Source organism: Salmo salar, chromosome 26 (genome assembly GCF_965601325.2).
Source record: "Salmo salar chromosome 26, fSalSal1, whole genome shotgun sequence".
Classification (NCBI taxonomy): Eukaryota; Metazoa; Chordata; class Actinopteri; order Salmoniformes; family Salmonidae; genus Salmo; species Salmo salar.
The window spans coordinates 32,609,463-32,620,000 of NC_138316.1; the positions used below are offsets into that span (position 1 = coordinate 32,609,463).

A 10,538-nucleotide genomic window follows, 5' to 3' on the forward strand; every position below is an offset into this window, starting at 1 on the left:
AGACAACACTTTTCTGTTTGCTTGCCGCTACAGTGTAGGCTAGTTAGTGTTTTTGTAACTTAAATCAGAGCTCCTGTAGAGTGGGCTGGACTGCTGTCTGTTTGTCACTGAGGCACAGATTAGACCTCACGGAGAACAAAGAGTCTGTAAGAACACACACACACACACACACACACACACACACACACACACACACACACACAGTGACAGACTGTCATGTCATAGATGAGTCACACACATGTGACTCATGTGCCACTGGAAACACACACACAGATTCACACACAGACCCAACTCATTCCAGCACACACAGAATCCCCGTGACGGGACATTAACATGATCTGTGTGTTGCCAGGGCAACCCTTTGTCCCCATGCAAAATAGATGTGCACTATGACCAGAGGAGGAGAGGAACCTCAGGGCTGTATGTGTTCACTGGTGTGTGTTGTGTGTCAGCTGGTGGTGTGTGTTGTGTGTCAGCTGGTGGTGTGTGTTGAGGTGTGTTAGCTGGTGGTGTGTGTTGAGGTGTGTTAGCTGCTGGTGTGTGTTGAGGTGTGTTAGCTGCTGGTGTGTGTTGAGGTGTGTTAGCTGCTGGTGTGTGTTGAGGTGTGTTAGCTGCTGGTGTGTGTTGAGGTGTGTTAGCTGCTGGTGTGTGTTGAGGTGTGTTAGCTGCTGGTGTGTGTGTTTTCATTGAGTGCCGCCGCTGCTAATCGTTGCCAACCACTCCCAGAAAATATGATTATTTATTATTTTATACATTTTTTATGCTAAAACGTTTTCAGTGAACTTAAAAGACTAAAGATATAAAGTTTGTAGAAAATATAATGAAGTTATATATTTTTAAATGAGATCATCTTTGAGAACTATCACCAAAATAAAAATGATTTATGTCATGGCATGGGGCTCCCTAATTTGAGTCACTCAGATGGCATAAGCCATGGCAACATTTGTAGAATTGCAGGAAATTACATTTAAAACAGAAGAATTTGGTCTCTTCTGCAAAGAGGAGGGCCTTTAAAGATGTTGGTAGGAGGCTGCGCAATTGGCAACACCCACGACGACGCCCCCATCCCCCCGCTAAAGTGATATTTGTGTTACGGTGTTCGCATGCTGCCCAGACAAACAGTTCAGAAAAGTTTGTGCAGATAATATATATATATATAATATGACAACATTTTATAATAGTTTGTGCATATAATATGACAACATTTTATAATAGTTTGTGCATATAATATGACATTTTATAATAGTTTGTGCATATAATATGACAACATTTTATAATAGTTTGTGCATATAATATGACAACATTTTATAATAGTTTGTGCATATAATATGACAACATTTTATAATAGTTTGTGCATATAATATGACAACATTTTATAATAGTTTGTGCATATAATATGACAACATTTTATAATAGTTTGTGCATATAATATGACAACATTTTATAATAGTTTGTGCATATAATATGACAACATTTTATAATAGTTTGTGCAGATAATATGACAACATTTTATAATAGTTTGTGCAGATAATATGACAACATTTTATAATAGTTTGTGCAGATAATATGACAACATTTTATAATAGTTTGTGCATATAATATATATATATAATATGACAACATTTTATAATAGTTTGTGCGTATAATATGACAACATTTTATAATAGTTTGTGCGTATAATATATATATATATATATATATATATATATATATATATATATATAATATGACAACATTTTATAATAGTTTGTGCATATAATATATATATATATATAATATGACAACATTTTATAATAGTTTGTGCGTATAATATATATATATATATAATATGACAACATTTTATAATAGTTTGTGCATATAATATATATATATATATATATATATATAATATGACAACATTTTATAATAGTTTGTGCAGATAATATATATATATATATTATATATATATATATATATTATATATATATATATATATATATATATATATATATATATATATATATATATATATATATTTTATATATATATATATATATATATATATATATATAATATGACAACATTTTATAATAGTTTGTGCAGATAATATATATATATATATATATATATATATATATATAATATGACAACATTTTGTGATGTTTTTGTTCATTTTGGACTTTTTTTCGGTTGTTCGGGTAAATTTTTTCTAGAGGCAAGTCGAAGTTTGGAGCCGAAGTCTACACCCCTTCGTCAGGGATTGGTCAACAGTAGGGATTCTTCAATAAAGTCTTTGTTGATTTTTCAATGAGAGATGACTCGTTTTCATTGAGAATACTGCACTAAACATTTTAGTTAGATGTAAAATTGTGCGACAAGATGTAAAATCGTCAAAATGAATGACAGATTTCTAGAGTTATTTTAGATTAATTCTAACTATTTTGAGGATTTGGGGGTATGGTTAATGCTGGTTGGTGTTAGTAGGGGGTAGGTTTAATGCTGGTTGGTGTTAGTAGGGGGGTAGGGTTAATGCTGGTTGGTGTTAGTGGGGGGGATAGGGTTAATGCTGGGTGGTGTTAGTAGGGGGGTAGGGTTAATGCTGGTTGGTGTTAGTAGGGGTAGGGTTAATGCTGGTTGGTGTTAGTAGGGGTAGGGTTAATGCTGGTTGGTGTTAGTGGGGGGGATAGGGTTAATGCTGGTTGGTGTTAGTGGGGGGGATAGGGTTAATGCTGGGTGGTGTTAGTAGGGGGGTAGGGTTAATGCTGGGTGGTGTTAGTAGGGGGTAGGGTTAATGCTGGTTGGTGTTAGTGGGGGGGATAGGGTTAATGCTGGGTGGTGTTAGTGGGGGGATAGGGTTAATGCTGGTTGGTGTTAGTGGAAGGGGGGGGGGTAGGGTTAATGCTGGTTGGTGTTACTGGGGGGTATGGTTAATGCTGGTTGGTGTTAGTGGGGGTAGGGTTAATGCTGGTTGGTGTTAGTAGGGGTAGGGTTAATGCTGGTTGGTGTTAGTAGGGGTAGGGTTAATGCTGGTTGGTGTTAGTAGGGGTAGGGTTAATGCTGGTTGGTGTTAGTGGAAGGGGGGGGGGGGGTAGGGTTAATGCTGGTTGGTGTTACTGGGGGGTATGGTTAATGCTGGTTGGTGTTAGTGGGGGGGTAGGGTTAATGCTGGTTGGTGTTAGTGGGGGGGTAGGGTTAATGCTGGTTGGTGTTAGTGGGGGGGTAGGGTTAATGCTGGTTGGTGTTAGTGGGGGGGTAGGGTTAATGCTGGTTGGTGTTAGTGGGGGGGGTAGGGTTAATGCTGGTTGGTGTTAGTGGGGGGGGGTAGGGTTAATGCTGGTTGGTGTTAGTAGGGGTAGGGTTAATGCTGGGTGGTGTTAGTGGGTGGTAGGGTTAATGCTGGTTGGTGTTATTAGGGGGGTAGGGTTAATGCTGGTTGGTGTTAGTAGGGGTATGGTTAATGCTGGTTGGTGTTAGTGGGGGGATAGGGTTAATGCTGGTTGGTGTTAGTGGGGGGGATAGGGTTAATGCTGGTTGGTGTTAGTGGGGGGGTAGGGTTAATGCTGGGTGGTGTTAGTATGGGGGTAGGGTTAATGCTGGGTGGTGTTAGTACGGGGGTAGGGTTAATGCTGGTTGGTGTTAGTGGGGGACAGGGTTAATGCTGGTTGGTGTTAGTGGGGGGGTATGGTTAATGCTGGTGTGTGTTAGTAGGGGTATGGTTAATGCTGGTTGGTGTTAGTGGGGGGGTATGGTTAATGCTGGTTGGTGTTAGTGGGGGGGTAGGGTTAATGCTGGGTGGTGTTAGTGGGGGTATGGTTAATGCTGGTTGGTGTTAGTAGGGGTAGGGTTAATGCTGGGTGGTGTTAGTAGGTGGTAGGGTTAATGCTGGTTGGTGTTAGTAGGGGGGTAGGGTTAATGCTGGTTGGTGTTAGTGGGGGGTAGGGTTAATGCTGGTTGGTGTTAGTGGGGGGTAGGGTTAATGCTGGTTGGTGTTAGTGGGGGGGATAGGGTTAATGCTGGTTGGTGTTAGTGGGGGGGTAGGGTTAATGCTGGGTGGTGTTAGTATGGGGGTAGGGTTAATGCTGGGTGGTGTTAGTACGGGGGTAGGGTTAATGCTGGTTGGTGTTAGTGGGGGACAGGGTTAATGCTGGTTGGTGTTAGTGGGGGCGGGATAGGGTTAATGCTGGTTGGTGTTAGTGGGGGCGGGATAGGGTTAATGCTGGTTGGTGTTAGTGGGGGCGGGATAGGGTTAATGCTGGTTGGGGTTAGTGGGGGCGGGATAGGGTTAATGCTGGTTGGTGTTAGTGGGGGGGGGGGGTAGGGTTAATGCTGGTTGGTGTTAGTGGGGATAGGGTTAATGCTGGTTGGTGTTAGTGGGGGCGGATAGGGTTAACGCTGGTTGGTGTTAGTGGGGGCGGGATAGGGTTAATGCTGGTTGGTGTTAGTGGGGGGGGGTAGGGTTAATGCTGGTTGGTGTTAGTAGGGGGGTAGGGTTAATGCTGGGTGGTGTTAGTGGGGGGGTAGGGTTAATGCTGGGTGGTGTTAGTGGGGGGGGGGGTTAATGCTGGGTGGTGTTAGTAGGGGGGTAGGGTTAATGCTGGGTGGTGTTAGTGGGGGGGTAGGGTTAATGCTGGTTGGTGTTAGTAGGGGGGTAGGGTTAATGCTGGGTGGTGTTAGTAGGGGGGTAGGGTTAATGCTGGGTGGTGTTAGTGGGGGGGATAGGGTTAATGCTGGGTGGTGTTAGTGGGGGGATAGGGTTAATGCTGGTTGGTGTTAGTGGGGGGGGATAGGGTTAATGCTGGTTGGTGTTAGTGGGGGGGGATAGGGTTATTGCTGGGTTGTGTTAGTGGGGGCGGGATAGGGTTAATGCTGGGTGGTGTTAGTGGGGGGGTAGGGTTAATGCAGGTTGGTGTTAGTGGAGGTATGGGTGATGCTGGTTGGCGTTAGTGGGGGTATGGGTGATGCTGGTTGGCGTTAGTAGGGGTATGGTTGATGCTGGTTGGCGTTAGTGGGGGTATGGTTAATGCTGGTTGGTGTTAGTGGGGGTATGGTTAATGCTGGTTGGTGTTAGTGGGGGTATGGTTAATGCTGGTTGGTGTTAGTGGGGGTATGGGTGATGTTGGTTGGTGTTAGTAGGGGGTATGGTTAATGCTGGTTGGTGTTAGTAGGGGTATGGTTAATGCAGGTTGGTGTTAGTGGGGGTATGGGTGATGCTGGTTGGCGTTAGTGGGGGTATGGGTGATGCTGGTTGGCGTTAGTAGGGGTATGGTTGATGCTGGTTGGCGTTAGTGGGGGTATGGTTAATGCTGGTTGGTGTTAGTGGGGGTATGGTTAATGCTGGTTGGTGTTAGTGGGGGTATGGTTAATGCTGGTTGGTGTTAGTGGGGGTATGGGTGATGTTGGTTGGTGTTAGTAGGGGTATGGTTAATGCTGGTTGGTGTTAGTAGGGGTATGGTTAATGCAGGTTGGTGTTAGTGGGGGTATGGGTGATGCAGGTTGGTGTTAGTGGGGGTATGGGTGATGCTGGTTGGTGTTAGTAGGGGTATGGGTGATGCTGGTTGGTGGTAGTGGGGGTATGGGTGATGCTGGTTGGTGTTAGTGGGGGTATGGGTGATGCTGGTTGGTGTTAGTAGGGGTATGGGTGATGCTGGTTGGTGGTAGTGGGGGTATGGGTGATGCTGGTTGGTGTTAGTGGGGGTATGGTTAATGCTGGTTGGTGTTAGTAGGGGTATGGTTAGTGTTGTGTAGTTGTAGTGTAATTTATCCACTCACGTGTGTGTGTGTGTGTGTGTGTGTGTGTGTGTGTGTGTGTGTGTGTGTGTGTGTGTGTGTGTGTGTGTGTGTGTGTGTGTGTGTGTGTGTGTGTGGAGAGAGGCAGGGGCTCGAGGGAGGGTGTGAATTGTATGGCACATTACTAGGTAGTAGCCACACACCATCTCTCCTCCAGGTTAGATACTGTCCCTACTAGACTAACCAGGGGGCAACATTGTCAACCAGGTATTGATGACCAGGAGAGGATTCATAATGATCTGGCCTTTGTTTGGAACAGAGGACAATTCTATTACAACTGAACTGATAGCAGCCTTGATGATACACACATAATCTCCCCTCTCAGTGCTTATGCCTCATCAGTTATACTTGTGACATCTGTTTTTCTGGACTAGTGTGGGAACCTGGAGATTCAGCAAAGAGAGCGAGAAAGTGTGTGTGTGTCCAGAAGGAGAGAGAGAACGTGTGTGTGTGTGTGTCCAGAAGGAGAGAGAAAGTGGGTGTTAGCCCATGAGTTAATCAACTTGTCTTCTAGCTGAGGCCTAAAAAATCAACAGCAGTATTCTTTGTACTATAGCACTATACTGCAGACCTAAACATGACTCCATTATCTATTAACTACACACACACCCTCTCCCCTCCCCTGTACAAATCCAGCACCCTGGGGGATGTTTTACACACCCTGTGAGTGTGTGTGTGTGTGTGTGTGTGTGTGTGTGTGTGTGTGTGTGTGTGTGTGTCCGCGCACTAGGCCAGCTGATCAGTGGGCTCTGTTCCAGCTCCTCTCCAGGACAGCAGCAGTAGTTCTATTAATAAGACCTGCGTGCTGCTCTGCAGTCAGTCCACTCTTTATAAACCTCTCCTCTTACATAATGCACACATTCTCACACGATACACACACTAAAAACAGAAAGCTGACACCAGAGCAGCCATGTCCCATATTTCTCTGGCCTATCCCACTGGAACGGAGGATCTCTCTCTCTTTCCCTCCTTATTCTCCCTCCTTTGTTTCCCTCTCTCTTTCCCTCCTGCCAGAGCTTTACATTTAGCCTACTCCACTGGGAGGGAGCAGAGGGTTAGCAGAGCAGATCACTGTATAGGAAGTGCTATAGGCTGCTCCTCTCCCTTCTCACTCCACCTTTCCTATAGCCATTAGCCAGTCAGAGCTGGGTTTCTCTCCCCGACCCCCTCTCCAACTCCCTAAGTCTCAGCCTACAGCTGGCTGCAGCCCTCTCCCCTGATCCATGTTTGGACACTGTGTTAACTAACCTCCAGACGAGCTTCATCGCCATACAACACTCCTTCCGTGGCCTCCAACTGCTCTTAAACACAAGTAAAACTAAATGCATGCTATTCAATCGATCACTGCCCGCACCTGCTCGCCCGTCCAGCATCACTACTCTGGACGGCTCTGACTTAGAATATGTGGACAACTACAAATACCTGGGTGTCTGGTTAGACTGTAAACTCTCCTTCCAGACTCACATCAAACATCTCCAATCCAAAATTAAATCTAGAATCGGCTTCCTATATCGAAACAAAGCATCCTTCACTCATGCTGCCAAACATACCCTCGTAAAACTGACCATCCTACCGATCCTCGACTTCGGTGAAGTCATCTATAAAATAGCCTCCAACACTCTACTCAACAAACTGGATGCAGTCTATCACCGTGCCATCCGTTTTGTCACCAATGCCCCATACACTACCCACCATTGCGACCTGTACGCTCTCGTTGGTTGGCCCTCGCTTCATACTCGTCGCCAAACCCACTGGCTACAGGTTATCTACAAGTCTCTGCTCGGTAAAGCCCCGCCTTATCTCAGATCACTGGTTACCATAGCAGCACCCACCCGTAGCACGCGCTCTCACTGGTCACCCCCAAAGCCAATTCCTCCTTTGGTCGTCTTTCCTTCCAGTTCTCTGCTGCCAATGACTGGAACGAACTGCAAAAATCTCTGAAGCTGGAGATTCATATCTCCCGCACTTGCTTTAAGCACCAGCTGTCAGAGCAGCTCACAGATCACTGCACCTGTACATAGCCCATCTGTAAACAGCCCATCTGTCTACCTACCTCATCCCCATACTGCATTTATTTATTTATTTATTTAGCTCCTTTGCACCCCAGTATCTCTACCTGCACATTCATCTTCTGCACATCTACCATTCCAGTGTTTAATTGCTATATTGTAATTACTTCTCTACCATGGCCTATTTATTGCCTTAACTTACCTCATTTGCACACAATGTATATAGACTTTGTTTTCTTTTGTTGTACTGTATTATTGACTGTATGTTTGTTTATTCCATGTGTAACTCTGTGTTGTTGTATGTGTCGAATTGCTTTATCTTGGCCAGGTCGCAGTTGCAAATGAGAACTTGTTCTCAACTAGCCTACCTGGTTAAATAAAGGTGAAATAACATGTTCTCTGTGCTGTTTCTGTCTCGATCCCACTCTGTGTCTGTGTTGACTGTTCTCTCTCCATGTGCAGAGAGCAGCTCTGAGCACGTGGGAGGAGTTCCCTGGAAGAATGTGTGTGACTGCCTCTGACACACACACAAACAAATACACACACAAACAAATACAGACACACATCTATATATATATATATATATATATATATATATATATATATATATATACTGCTCAAAAAAATAAAGGGAACACTTAAACAACACAATGTACAGTGCCTTAAGAAAGTATTCGGCCCCCTTGAACTTTTCGACCTTTTGCCACATTTCAGGCTTCAATCATAAAGATATAAAACTGTATTTTTGTGAAGAATCAACAACAAGTGGGACACAATTATGAAGTGGAACGAAATTTATTGGATATTTCAAACTTTTTTAACAAATAAAAAAACTGAAAAATTGGCCGTGCAAAATTATTCAGCCCCCTTAAGTTAATACTTTGTTGCGCCACCTTTTGCTGCGATTACAGCTGTAAGTCGCTTGGGGTATGTCTCTATCAGTTTTGCACATCGAGAGACTGACATTTTTGCCCATTCCTCCTTACAAAACAACTCGAGCTCAGTGAGGTTGGATGGAGAGCGTTTGTGAACAGCAGTTTTCAGTTCTTTCCACAGATTCTCGATTGGATTCAGGTCTGGACTTTGACTTGGCCATTCTAACACCTGGATATGTTTATTTGTGAACCATTCCATTGTAGATTTTGCTTTATTTTTTGGATCATTGTCTTGTTGGAAGACAAATCTCCGTCCCAGTCTCAGGTATTTTGCAGACTCCATCAGGTTTTCTTCCAGAATGGTCCTGTATTTGGCTCCATCCATCTTCCCATCAATTTTAACCATATTCCCTGCCCCTGCTGAAGAAAAGCAGGCCCAAACCATGATGCTGCCACCACCATGTTTGACAGTGGGGATGGTGTGTTCAGGGTGATGAGCTGTGTTGCTTTTACGCCAAACATAACGGTTTGCATTGTTGCCAAAAAGTTTGATTTTGGTTTCATCTGACCAGAGCACCTTCTTCCACATGTTTGGTGTGTCTCCCAGGTGGCTAGTGGCAAACTTTAAATGACACTTTTTATGGATATCTTTAAGAAATGGCTTTCTTCTTGCCACTCTTCCATAAAGGCCAGATTTGTGCAGTATACGACTGATTGTTGTCCTATGGACCACCTCAGCTGTAGATCTCTGCAGTTCATCCAGAGTGATCATGGGCCTCTTGGCTGCATCTCTGATCAGTCTTCTCCTTGTATGAGCTGAAAGTTTACAGGGACGGCCGGGTCTTCGTAGATTTGCAGTGGTCTGATACTCCTTCAATTTCAATATTATCGCTTGCACAGTGCTCCTTGGGATGTTTAAAGCTTGGGAAATCTTTTTGTATCCAAATCCGGCTTTAAACTTCTCCACAACAGTATCTCGGACCTGCCTGGTGTGTTCCTTGTTCTTCATGATGCTCTCTGCGCTTTAAACGGACCTCTGAGACTATCACAGAGCAGGTGCATTTATACGGAGACTTGATTACACACAGGTGGATTCTATTTATCATCATTAGTCATTTAGGTCAACATTGGATCATTCAGAGATCCTCACTGAACTTCTGGAGAGAGTTTGCTGCACTGAAAGTAAAGGGGCTGAATAATTTTGCACGCCCAATTTTTCAGTTCATTTGTTAAAAAAGTTTGAAATATCCAATACATTTCATTCCACTTCATGATTGTGTCCCACTTGTTGTTGATTCTTCACAAATAATTACAGTTTTATATCTTTGTTTGAAGCCTGAAATGTGGCAAAAGGTTGAAAAGTTCAAGGGGGCCGAATACTTTCGCAAGGCATTGTAACTCCAAGTCAATCACACTTCTGTGAAATCAAACTGTCCACTTAGGAAGCAACACTGATTGACAATAAATTTCAAATTCTGTTGTGCAAATGGAATAGACAACAGGTGGAAATTATAGGCAATTAGCAAGACACCCCCAATAAAGGAGTGGTTCTGCAGGTGGGGACCACAGACCACTTCTCAGTTCCTATGCTTCCTGGCTGATGTTTTGGTCACTTTTGAATGCTGGCGGTGCTTTCACTCTAGTGGTAGCATGAGACAGAGTCTACAACCCACACAAGTGGCTCAGGTAGTGCAGCTCATCCAGGATGGCACATCATTGCGAGCTGTGGCAAGAAGGTTTGCTGTATCTGTTAGCGTAGTGTCCAGAGCATGGAGGCGCTACCAGGAGACAGGCCAGTACATCAGGAGACGTGGAGGAGGCCGTAGGAGGGCAACAACCCAGCAGCAGGACCGCTACCTCCGCCTTTGTGCAAGGAGGAGCAGGAGAA

General features: G+C 44.1%; 1 protein-coding gene across 1 annotated transcript in view; it reads left to right on the forward strand.

Annotated features, from left to right (window-relative positions):
- Positions 1 to 10,538, forward strand: part of LOC106587663 (atos homolog protein A) — a 36,952-nt gene that overhangs the window by 8,820 nt on the left and 17,594 nt on the right. The window lies entirely within an intron of this gene.